The sequence below is a fragment of the Camelus ferus genome, chromosome 14 (genome assembly GCF_009834535.1).
Source record: "Camelus ferus isolate YT-003-E chromosome 14, BCGSAC_Cfer_1.0, whole genome shotgun sequence".
Taxonomy (NCBI): Eukaryota; Metazoa; Chordata; class Mammalia; order Artiodactyla; family Camelidae; genus Camelus; species Camelus ferus.
In genome coordinates, this window is record NC_045709.1 from 13,654,466 (window position 1) to 13,667,192 (window position 12,727).

The 12,727-nt window shown below is 37.7% G+C and overlaps 1 long non-coding RNA gene across 6 annotated transcripts in view; it reads right to left on the bottom strand.

The window, feature by feature from the left end:
* LOC106729342 overlaps positions 1–12,727 on the bottom strand; it is a 65,157-nt gene that overhangs the window by 37,275 nt on the left and 15,155 nt on the right. The gene's annotated exons all lie outside the window — the stretch shown is intronic.

Consider the following 12,727-nt stretch of genomic DNA (forward strand, 5'->3'; position numbering starts at 1 on the left):
TTGATCTTATTCATATCAGGAGACTTTCACACATATTTCATTTAATATAACTCCTAACAGTTGTTAATAAATAAGTTTTGTAGGTGAAGGAAAAAGAGACTGAGAAAGGTTTTTATACTTTGCTGTGTGTCAAATGCTGTGTTTGTGGAAGAAGATGGATTTTAACATGTGTGTCTCATTTCAAAGAGAGGAAGAAGGAAGACGGAGGAGGAGCAGGAGAAGGTGGGGGGAGGAGGAGGGAGACAGGGAAGAGAAAAAAGCTGGAAGAAAAATGAATACTTCTTGGGATAAACACCTTATCTCATAATTTTCACAAGAATTAGATGTGATAAACTCCATTCCCATATTATTCAAAACTGATGCCTATAGACTTTTTCTGATTGTTCTGAATCATAGCTAGAAGGTAGTGGAGCTGAGGTTTGCACTAAGGTATTTTTAATCCCAAAGACTGCACTCTTCTGATTTTATCCCAGTCTTTGACAGTAAGAGAAAAGAAATGCAGAATATATTTAGTTTCACTGAGAACCCAAACTGATTTTCAGAAAACTACTTTTGGGCTGGTTCTGACAGTCATGGTAAACTGAGGGACATGATGTACCTTCTTTTTCACCAGTCCCCATGTTTCCACTAGCTGGAGTTACATTGTTTGCATTTTACATAGCAGTACTGTACTAAAAATAACATTAGGAGGAAAAAATGATTAATAAGCTATTGTCCTTTACACATATAATTACCATCATGGTAATTATTTCCTCTCATATTAGAGAAACTGTCAGAGAACCACTTTATAAATACAAACAAAAAGAACAATTTTTTCCCTTTGTTTTCTGCCTCTATAGAACAGTCATGTAAAGTCACCACGTGAGTCTAAAGAAATGCACCCAGAAATTAGCTCCAGGAGTAATCTATGTGATAAAAAAAGATTAAGTGCACTTTTCATTAAAGATGTATATGAATTGCTGCATTTCCCATTAATAAAGGAAGAGGAATTTTAAGGAGCTATGCCTACTCTAACTTTTCACATCTGTTCTGTCTTCCCTGAGCGTCCATGCTGTTTCATTGAGTCATGTCATCACCACCAATAATTGCAGACTCTGATAAAGGTTTCTATCATTTGATTTTTGGGTAAGTGATACATATAATAGCAGCAGATGAAAAACTCAAAAGCTCCAGAAGCCAAAATTATCTTTGTGTGGAGAAGAATAAAAGAGAACAGGTGCCTCACCATCCAGTCAAGGCAGATTCTGTTATCATGACATGATGTTTTAGGAAGGTGTACAAATTTATTCTATAAACTTGATCTGAGAGCAAAGTAACAAATGCTGCTTTTGTTTGCATTTTTAAAATGTCATATTTTGAAGATTTCTGTTATGAAATTTTTGATACACAGCCTTTGCCTGACTCTAAAATAAAATGACTAGTATAGTTTTGCCACGCCCTGTGCAGGATGATTCCAGCTATTGACGAGAATTGGTTCCTGGCTGCTTGGAGGAGAACAAACAGGGGCACAGATGCCCTTAGTCGTTTCCTCTCTGCCATCCTCCCACATCCTCTCACCTACTCCGGCCACTGGTACTCAAGGTCAATCACCATTGACTTCCTCCTGTAGGAATGCTCTCTTGACCTGACTCGAGTGGAGACGTAATGTCGATTGTCACAGCTGTAACCCTTCTCCCATAGGTTATTACAATAGCAATTTGTCTCTTTTCAACCTCCCTCCAGCAGGTTGACATCTCTGAGAGAATTGTTTCACAAAAGAGACACAGCAGGTTGGGTCCAGGTCCTAAACACATTGTTTGTGAGTGTGGAAGGGAGAAGTGTGAACTCCACTCGAAAAGAGAGTGGTGCAAGGATGACTTCCAGCTAATTTTGAGCTTGGGACATATGTCTGAGTGTGAGTTTGTGCCCTGCCGCCTGCATGTCTGTGTCATAGGCAGGGAATAACCACAGCCTGGTTCCCCGTTCAGCGGAGACGATCAAAGGTTGCTCTTCCCATTGGGGACACGTTTGGCAGTGGCATCAAACTCAGGTGATGTATTTGTTTACTATGATGGACTTTGACGAGTTTTCCATTCTCTCTGTTTATCAGTACCATGAAATTCCCTATAAGAGATATTAATACTGAATAGAATAAGAAAAGCTACAAGAAGGGATTCAGATCCTGCAGATCTTTTAAAAATATTCACTTTAAATATATGCAAATAATATGTGTAAATATGTAAAGATGGTGAAACTGAGGGTTAAAAGGTTAAAAAGTGGCCAGTGTCACACAGCCAGTAGAATTCATGTCCTAGATGCTTGGGTTTTATAGGAAAGCATCACACACTCTCTGCTGTGAAAAACAAACTCTCCACCATCTTTCTTTCACATCCTACATGCTTTGAGCTTCTCACTACTGTTCTCTTTTGTCCATGGTAGCCGAGGGGAACCCAGGGCTTAAATTTAGGAATGCTGCTAGTGAGAGGAATCTCAGACACGTATGAAGGAGCAGATGACGCATCTTTTCACCTACAGCTTCAGTGAAGACACTGAAGTGCATAAAAATCATTTGTCAAAAACCCAGAGAAGCAGTGGCACTTCTGACTTGTACCAATATGTGTGAAGATATAAATTATCATTCTGAATTCCTTCTTCAGGGGAATAGTTAAGAGTTATCTCACCTACATTAACAAGGTACTGTAGCTATAGAATTTCAAGTTGAAGGGGATATTTCAAAGCATCTCCAGCACTCTAATTTCAGCTGAGGTCTTGTGAAGTGAAATTACATTTGCAAGGTTACACAGCAGGTTAGAGATGGAAGTGACTCTGGAATCCAAGTTTCCAGATTCCTAAGCCAGCATCTTAAGTCTTATCCACATGACCAGCCCTGTGGAATTCTACTGAATGGAACCTAATGCCGGTTAAATGCTATATTTTAGAGCTTCCTGTATAAACATATGAGATCTGATGGGGGTTGCTCAGAACCTGATGTGACCCTGTGCTAGGCTGATACCTCATGGCTACAATTAAATCAGGCTTCGATCACACCAGGTGTAGTATGATAGGCGTAACACTGATCTCAGGTCAAATTCAGGAATTTTAAGAATGAATTTATATTCTGTGATAATTTATAGTATTTCATCTCCTTGGTGAATTTGTCCTAGGTAATATAGGCACCAGGGCTCTAATAAGAAGTCTAGCGCAACCTGGGACCCATTTATCACAATTTGGTTTGTAGTGACATATTCTGGCTAAGCTAAAGCAGTGTGCAAAGTCAGAGCTTATTTATGTATTACTCCAGAACCCATCATTTAGGACTTATTCTAACTTCCCTTCACAAGAGCTTGTTGCCTTAGCAATAAAATGGAGTTAATCATAGCACTTGACTTACTGAATTATGAGAATCAAATGAAGCCAAGTGTTTGAAAGTTCTTTGAGGTACAAAAATGTGCTCAACAAACATTGCCTGGTGGATCTCTTGCCTGAACTCAACCTACAGATGCCACAGAAGCAGGAGAGACACTGAAAGAGGCCAGAATCTCTCTCTGTTTTTCTGTCTCTCTGTCTCTCTGGTGTGCTCACTTGTGTGCGTGCTCTCTCTCTCTCTCTCTTTCTCTCTCTCTCTCCCTCACAGACACACACACACACACTGATAGAGCCTTGGAGAAGAAAACATGTTTAATTTCAAGTGAGGATTTGGGGGAAAAACGGTAACCTAGGACATTATTGAAAAGGCACAGTCTAAGCAAGAGATTTCTAGATGTTTATCACTAAGGGAATGGATAACTCATTGTCTTACAAGCATAAGTCTGTCAGAAGTAACAAACTAAATCTACATATAGCTACCTGGATCAATTTAAAAACATGGTATTCAGTTAAAAATACACAAATTATTGCAAAACACTATTTGTGTAAATTCATAACGCACCTACAGACAGAACAAAACATTGTACATTTTTCCTACCACACCATCTATTAACAGTTAATTAAGTTTCTATAAGAATAAGAGGAATGCCATGTGGGGTGAGGTTTTTAAAAAAGAAAGCAATAATAAAAGAGAAAAAGGTAGGAGCCTTAACCTTCCCTATGTGGAGAATGTGTCGTGAACATCATTCTCATCAATCCACTAGGAAGAAAAAGGAAGGAGGAACAGGAAAAGAGTAGGAAAAATAGGGAGACCTGCCTGAAATTAGGCAATGCCTCACTGTCTTCACTGCTGGTACAGAAAAGTATCCTACGGCGATTCCACGGTAACCGTCCCGATTATACACGTAATCTTTGACAAGTGCAAACTGTCATTTTCTTTTATTGACATTTGTATTCCTGTACCTACACATTTACACCCACACACACATAATGTCCACTCATGTCTTTACTGTCTGCTTAAAAGATGCAATAAAAGGCTATAAATAGTCTGACTCCACTTTTGAGGTTTCACTGCTAACAGCTTTCAAGCCCCGCCCCTCCCTTTTTCCTCTTGACTGGCATCTAGATAAGCCAATAAGAAAGCACACAAGCCCTTTCCCCTGGCGCTGGTGGGAAATTCAAACCGAGCATACCCAGGACCTGATGTGAGACCACTCACCCTGGCCCCACACCCTAACTTCAAAAGTCAAAGTCAAAGTCAGTTTCCCCTTCCTACTCTTTCAAATCACTCTTGAACCTTCTCGGGAGCCTGTCCTGCTTTCCAGAGAAAGCCTCTTTGTGTAAGTCATACACGTCTTTATGCTCTCTTTGCGCACGTGTGGAATCACCAGTCTTGCCATCCAGACCAAATCTGAGGAGTGGAATCGATCCTGTGGCCTCACCCCCTTTAGGAAACCACAAATCAAAAAGGCAAACAAAATATACACGGGCACTAATTCCCACTCACATGATCATTCTGACGATGCTGCTGGGCTGAGGAGGCAACACATAGTAAAAGAAAGTTGCTAAAGAGAGATAGGCATTGATGACCTTTATCATTCTATCTGAGATTATCGTTAAGGCTGAACGTTAAAGAAGTACATTTTCCTAACTTTATCTCTATTTCATTTTGAATAAAATAGAAATAGCACATAAGTAAAATAAGTCTTTTATAAGCCACAGGGAATATATTACTATGGTAACATGATCCCCAACAAAATTAGCAACACTGATTTTGACATACTCCTGGGATTCGTTTCCTCTGGGTACCCACAGTAGCAGACAGAGAAGACCTGCCAAGACCTTAAGCGAACACCTCAGCCTCAATGTAAGGCAATCTCATAATGAGGTTATATAAAGCTTAACCCTCAAATTCATCATGCAAAATAAGCAGAAATTCCTTTGTGGACTGTGCATTTTACATGATAAAAAGGGATACAGCGCAAAGTTGCTTTTTCAGGGCGCATCAGCAGAACAGAAACCCTGTCAGGTACTCCTTACGTTAAAGTTGGTCTCAACTATCTATGTCTCCTTGCGTCCAAAAGTCAAAACTCAAAAACCAAACCACACCTCGACAACAAAATATCTTGTACCTTTCTCGATAAAATACTAAAAAGAGATTTTTAAAGCTCAATGTACATTTATTTACAAACAAATACGTAAAGTTTTTGTATATCATCCTGATGCATTATTGAATAATATTCGTATGTGTATATATGGATATTTTTCCTCTTTATTTGGATATGTTCCATTTTGAAGATTTGTCAGTTTAGCATCCTAGAGTCATCATAACCTAACGGTGCAACCCTAACAGTGAAATTATTCAACAAGTACTCTGTCTTTTGTCCGTTTGGCCTGCCTTTTCTCCTCTACAGCTGGGCTCCCTCTGTATCTCCCCAGAGTTGATTATCTGAGTCAGTTGAGCAGGTACATCTATGTACTTTCCTCCCCCAAGAGATGTCTTAGTCCTCTGACTCCAAATCTTCCTTCACCTGCTGCACAATTTAAAAATTGTACAATTACACACATTCCACTTCAACAGAAACAACGCTGGGCATTTTCACTGTTATTTTTGGTGCCACTGCAGTTTCTTGAGGTCAATTGCCCGTGTCTGTCAAGACTGAAAAACAGGTATCTCCTACTGCCTTTTGAAGGTCTCACTTGATATAAATACAGAGTTGGCAATTTTGAGTATTATTCACTTCTGTCAACCTTGAAAAGGCACTGAATTTATTCCATTTGGACATTTAATTTAAAATTCACTCTTACTTTAAAAAATAACTCCTGAAACATCTCCGAGGGGTTGAAAGGGCAGCTATTATTAGCTGATTAGTCAGCTAAGGAAATTGAGGCATAAGGATGTAGCAGCCTCTTTAAAATATGTAAGGTAAAAAACTCATTTTTACCTTAAAAAATAATCAGTTAAAGTTTCACTCCTGCTTCTTGGAGAAGCTGTACCTTAACAGATGAAATTCTTAAAAAAAAAAAAAAAAGAAAGAAAGAAAGAAAGAAAACAAAACACTTTCATACAGTTGGATTTCAGGCTATGTCAAAGAGTGGAGGATACTAAAAATTTTGGAAGGGAAGGAAAGTGTGTGTCTGCTGGTCTCTGAGAACACACCCAGGATGAATTTTCCTACTTAGCCTTTTTTTCAACTCCCTTCTGTGCTTTAGATTTGATGGTTTGGGTCACTTCAGTCCATAGGCAAACCTCAAACACCCTTCATCTCACTTTTCACCCCTTTCAACCGTGTGTAGTGATGGAACACTGTCTGAATCAAAAGCAATCCTAAGAATTACCTAATCTAATTGCATTATTTTGACCTAATCTCAAAAACCACTGTCCATGTACTGAGTTCTAAATATTTTACATGTTGAAGAGATTTTTATGTGCTTATTAATTAAAAGCTGAAAGCATTTCTTTGGATAACTTAAAATAACAACAACAAAATTCAGTTAATACACTTTGGGTCAGAACACCTGAACCAGCGATTCTCAATCCTGACTGTTTATTATTGTTTCTCCAGATTGATTTTTTATTTTCTGGGGCGGTGGTCTGGCTACCTGTGTTTTTAAAAGTTCTTCAGGTCATTCTAATGTGCAGTTAGGGCCAACAAGAAGTGATGTAGATGTTTCATATAATAGTACTTAAGAGCCCAAATGGTCAAAATATTTTTTCCCTATGGAAGTATAAAACTCTCACATTTTTAAAGGTTTAGCACTAGCTATATACAGAAGTTAAAAGTCACCTTTAGGATTTTAGCTACTAAAACTTTAACAGAAGTATTTTCATCTGCTACATCATGGATTTGTTATTTTATCAATAAAACTCACAGCAAATTCTAAAGACTCCACAAAAAAACCTGTAGAACTAATCAACAAACTCATTTAAATTTTGGGGTACAAAATCAACATACAATTTATGTAGGTATATACACACACACACACACACACATACACATACATATATATAAATAAGATCACATTGTATATCTTAAATTTACATCATGTTATATGTCAATCATATCTACATAAAGCTGGAAATAAGAAGAAAAAATATAAAGACATAGAAAAGAAAAAATATACTATTTAATCACAATCAACAGAAAGCTGGTGTTGCTAATTTAATAATTGATAAAGCAAAATTCAAAACAAGAAGAAACATTAGAGATAAAGATTTATAATTCATAATGATCAAATGGTCAATTCATGAAGAGGACAGAAATCCTAAATAAGTTTACTTAATATCAGAGCTTCAAACACATGAAACAAAAATGGAGCGAGCTGAATTAAGGAGTAAACAAATCAGAATAGTTAGAAATTTGGCAGTCAAGATACTTATCTCTTCTCCCCACCTCCCCCTACCCCCACCAGGACCACCTGTATGCTCTACAAAGAAGGACCAAAGGTGGGCTGTCTTGCTGAGATTTCAAATAGGGCAACCTCTAGGGGAACCTCCTGCGCCTTAGGCCCTAACCTCCTTACACAATAAAATCCACCCTCTTCTGCATCTGCTCACCTACCTATCAGATCCAGGGTGAGCCTTTCTACTGGGAATCCCTCCATTGTTGCAAATACTAAGTAAATTTTGTTCTTTTCTATTGGTAATGGCATGTGTTATCTGTCTCAACATCCAAATAAATTCCTAAGTGGACAATCACACTGCCTCTGGGGGTACTGATCAGAACAGTTCTCAACACTCCTCTCTCAAGAATTGGTTAAAAATATAAGTAATCACACAACTGAAAAGGATATTAAGGAATTTAACATTTGCTGACATGAAAACTTACCAAGCAAAAACATACGTTGGACCATAAAAAGTCACAGTTAATATCAAAGGGTTGAAATCATACATAGTATGTTCCATGACAAAACTGAAATTAGGTAGCAATCAGTAACAATGATATAAAGGAAATATCTAAGATCGCGTAACACAAGGTTAATTTTATTTACATATACTAGCAATGGACAAATGAAAACGTCTACCATTTGTGATAGTATTGAACAGCTTGAAATACTTTGTGAAGATGCATCTCTAAAAATGTGTAACAGTTCATAGTTGCAAAATTTCGTTGCAACCACTAGAGGTCAGACATTTAAATCTGCAATATGATACTCAAATACTAAAGCCATCCAGTTTAGAATTCTGTATCAAGATTTTCCAAATATTTTCTAAATTTTCTTCCATTGTTAAAACCTGTGTCCTTGGTTCAAAAACCTCAAAGCATTTCTTGCCTGTGGATGGATGTTTTACACTCTATTTAATCCAAGCTGCAAAATTCTAAAGAGAAATGCCATCTAGGAGTACAGAAAGTCAAAGCACTGTAATCAGCATGATAATTTTCTGATGATTTTCTTAAAGTAAGATAGAAAGTGAAGGTATCAGGTATATAGTGCTTCCACATACATCATCTAAAATAACGGCAGGTTAGAGGACTATGTGCACGTTTCTAGGTCTACCAGAAGTCCCAGAGCCTAAATGCCATTCTCCCATTGTCAGAAGTATTTTTATCTTCCTGTCATTGAGGGGTGGAGTGTCTGAGCTCACCTCTTACATTTGGGCTGACTTGTGACAGGTTCAATTGTTAGCATATGCGGCAGAAGATCGCCATGTGCACTCTGAGTCAGCTCATTAAAAAACCAAGCATATTTTGCTTGTTAGGGGGATTGCTGAGCTGTCCTGTACAGAGTCCAACTACTCTGAGGCCCCCATGCTGGAGAGGCCACAGGGAGATGCTCCAGCTGACAGTCCCAGCTCAGCTTAGCCTTTCTATCATATGCCAATGAGCTGGACATGTGAGCAAAGACAGCATCTCGGAAGTGGGGCTTCCTCCAGCACAAGGTGTTCCAAGTGGCAGCTGGCAGTCATTGGAATCACCCCAGCCACTCAGGTCTTCCCAGCTGAAGCTCCAGACATCACAGAGCAGCACAGATTATAAGCAGTCCCCACTGTGCACTGTCGGAATCCCTGACTCATAGAAATCACGAGTGTAACGACTTAATTGCTATTTTATGCCACTAAGTTTGGAACGGTGTGTTCAGCAGCACTAGGAAACGGGACCACCCAGAGAGGTTAACTGAACTCCAACCCTTCAACTGGGCTTTTGTCCAAACAGAAATATCCAAAATGTGGGTCAACCTAAGCAAATGATTTGTTTATTCTTCACAATTACCCCTTAGCTATTAACCTTGTAAGACTTGGGGGTGGAAAAAGCTGGAGAAAAAGCCATTGCTGCACGGTAAAAATATGTGCTGATAGATGCTTAAATACAGTTGCAAAATTAACACAATCTGTTTCAAAATTGAAGTTCCCAAAGTGTCACACTGAAGAAATATTAATTTACAGCCCCATGGTTTTATGCTGCTTGGCTATCAAAGTTGTTTTACTGTACCAGAACCAGCAACTTCCACCCAAGATAAGGTTTTCTTACTACATTTTACTTTGTGTATGGATTCAAAACACTACTGATGTACATGAATATACCCATTAGAGTGATATCTGTTATAATTATTATTTTAACCAATGTATGCATACTAAAGAGTTAATTTTACTTAAACAGAAAGTGATTTGCTAAAGTCAAAAATATATAACTGCCTGTGTGTGTTTCTATGAAAATTTAAAGCTGATTTAAAGAACCAAAAATTCTTTCCTCATTTAAGATGAACGCTTCCATTAACTACCATAGGCCTTATTTATTTTTCTCCGGAATAAGAACCATAGAATTAGTCTCTATGTCTGCTTGAATGATTTACCTCCCTAGAACTCTTTCTAATGAGGTCACTTCTCTGTTGTTCACTACATACCGGGAGGCTATCATGTCCAAACCCCTGTGTAGGTCATACATGTAGACATGATTTTAGGTCCTGTGACTTGTCTAATTCTACTTTTTCCACAAGTATGGGTATCTCTGGCAACAAGAATAATAATATGAAGAATGTTGGACATTTGTTAAAATAAGAAGACAAAGTCTTTTCCATTTTTGTCCCCCCACAGTTCTAACATAGTACTCCAAGATTAGTTTGCATGTAAGAAAATTATAGCAAATAAAAACCTTTACCAGGTACATGCATTTGGAGAAGGAGTGACATTTTTTCAGTAACTTTAAGGAAAGCAGGAACTCTCATGTCATATGGGGAGAGCAAGTAGAAAGAATCTCTAATAGTAAAAATGTTGAATCCCTGTAATTAGAAATTCATCTTAGAAGATTAGTATCTGCATAAAGGCTCCCCAATGTTCATAGCAGCACTAGGTACAATAGCCAAGACATGGAAGCAACCTAAGTGTCCATTGCCAGATGACCAGATAAATGGTGGTGTATATATATATATATATACACACATATATACATGTATATATATATAATGGAATACTACTCAGCCATATAAAAGAATGAAATAATGCCATTTGCAGCAACATGGATGGACCTGGAGATCATCATTCTTAGTGAAGTAAGCCAGACAGAGAAAGCAAAATACCATATGTTATCACTTATGTGTGGAATCCAAAAAAAAGAGACACAAATGAACTCATTTACAAAAAGAAACAGACTCACAGACATAGAAAACAAATTTACGGTTACCAGAGGAGAAAGGAGGTGGGAAGGGATAAACTGGGAATTCAAGATTTGTGGATACGAACTATTACACGTAAAATAGATAATAGGTTTAAACTGTACAGCACAGGGAACAATATTCAATATCTTGTAGTAACCTTTAATGAAAAAGAATATGAATATATGCATGTATATGTATGACTGAAACATGATGCTGTACACCAGAAATTGATACAGCATTGTAAACTGACTATACTTCAATAAAAAATAAATAAATAAATTTTAAAGATCAATATTTGGAGAAGTGGAGAAACACAGTTTATTTTAGAACAGAATACAGTTTATTTTAGAACAGAATATATTCAGTGTCTTTGAGGCTAGCAGGCAGATGATGGTTGAAAAGTGAGAAGTAACTCAGCTTTGGTTGGCGTTTCTCCTGGGGAGAAGTACAGGAAACTTCTCAGGTGAGGAGAGGAAAGAAGAGAATATAAACCAGGTATGACAAATGTTGGAAATAGAAGATGAAGAGAATCTGAGTACAAACAAACAGAGGAAATATTAGCAGATGGAGGGCTCACTATGAGACCTGAGGGACAGACTCCAAGGAGGTGATAAGTGGATGATTATGAATTATGGTGTTATCTTAATTCAGCCCATTCTGTTAGCAGACCCAAAGTGCCAGATGGGATGTTGAAATTCTGGCACTTTAAGGGATGGATGTCTCCCGAGTTCTTTTAATCGCAGCAATTATCCATCCCTTCATCTTACAATCTGGTCCAAAAGAATATTAGAAGTTTTCTGTAAGTGGGAGACAGATGATGACTAGGGTCTTAATTGTCTCTGAAACAAAGTCATCCACATCTAAGCAAGAGGAAAGATAAGAGGCCCATGCCAGCAGCATCAAGCAGGCCAGGGATGAGAACTACGGGATGTGTAAACGGAGGGAGAACCGATCAGTGAAAATTGACTGCAGAACTGATCCTTCCCAATCATTACCTTGACATACAAAAGTCAGTCACAATTTCTTATTCTTGTTACTAGTCTGTGTCAGCATAGAACAATGAAAACTCACATAAAAAAATTAAGCAATTCATTTTTCAGCCACATACATACAGAAGCAAGACCAGTTTTTTCACTTTTTATCTGGATTTGACATCATTTACTGTGGTCAATTTAAATCTGCTTTAAAATATTACATAAGAGACCATTATTAATTTTCAGTTGTCTGACATCCTGAATTGCACATAATGTTGAAGATTTTTTCATGTCAATTACATATGAATTATTATTTTAATCAAAATGTAGTAGACAGTTATCTGTGCTATGGGAAACATATACTGCACCTTCTCCACTAGATGTCTCCAGAGAAATGCAAGTAAATATGGATAATAAGAAATGCTACTGATACACACCCAGTTTCACAATTTCAAAAGTACCCAGCTCAGCTAAGGACAAATAGTTACATTGATTACTTAATCTGAGAGTGAAATCTGTCACTTCATATGCTTTTAAAGAAAATGACAGTCTCAATGTATACAGGAAAGATGGCATACTGCTTACATTTACCATGGAAAGCTTGTTTGCTTCTAAATGAATTAACATTAAAGAGACATTAACATTTAATGTTTACTTTGGGGTCAGGCTAGTCACATCTTTCTTTGAATACGTTTCATTATCTTAGATACGTTAAACCAGAGCATGCCTGCAGGATCTATGGGAGTAAAGGAAGAAATCCATTGGAAATATAATGGGTGAACAGGGAGGTGACACTTTACAACGTGTCAGCCACA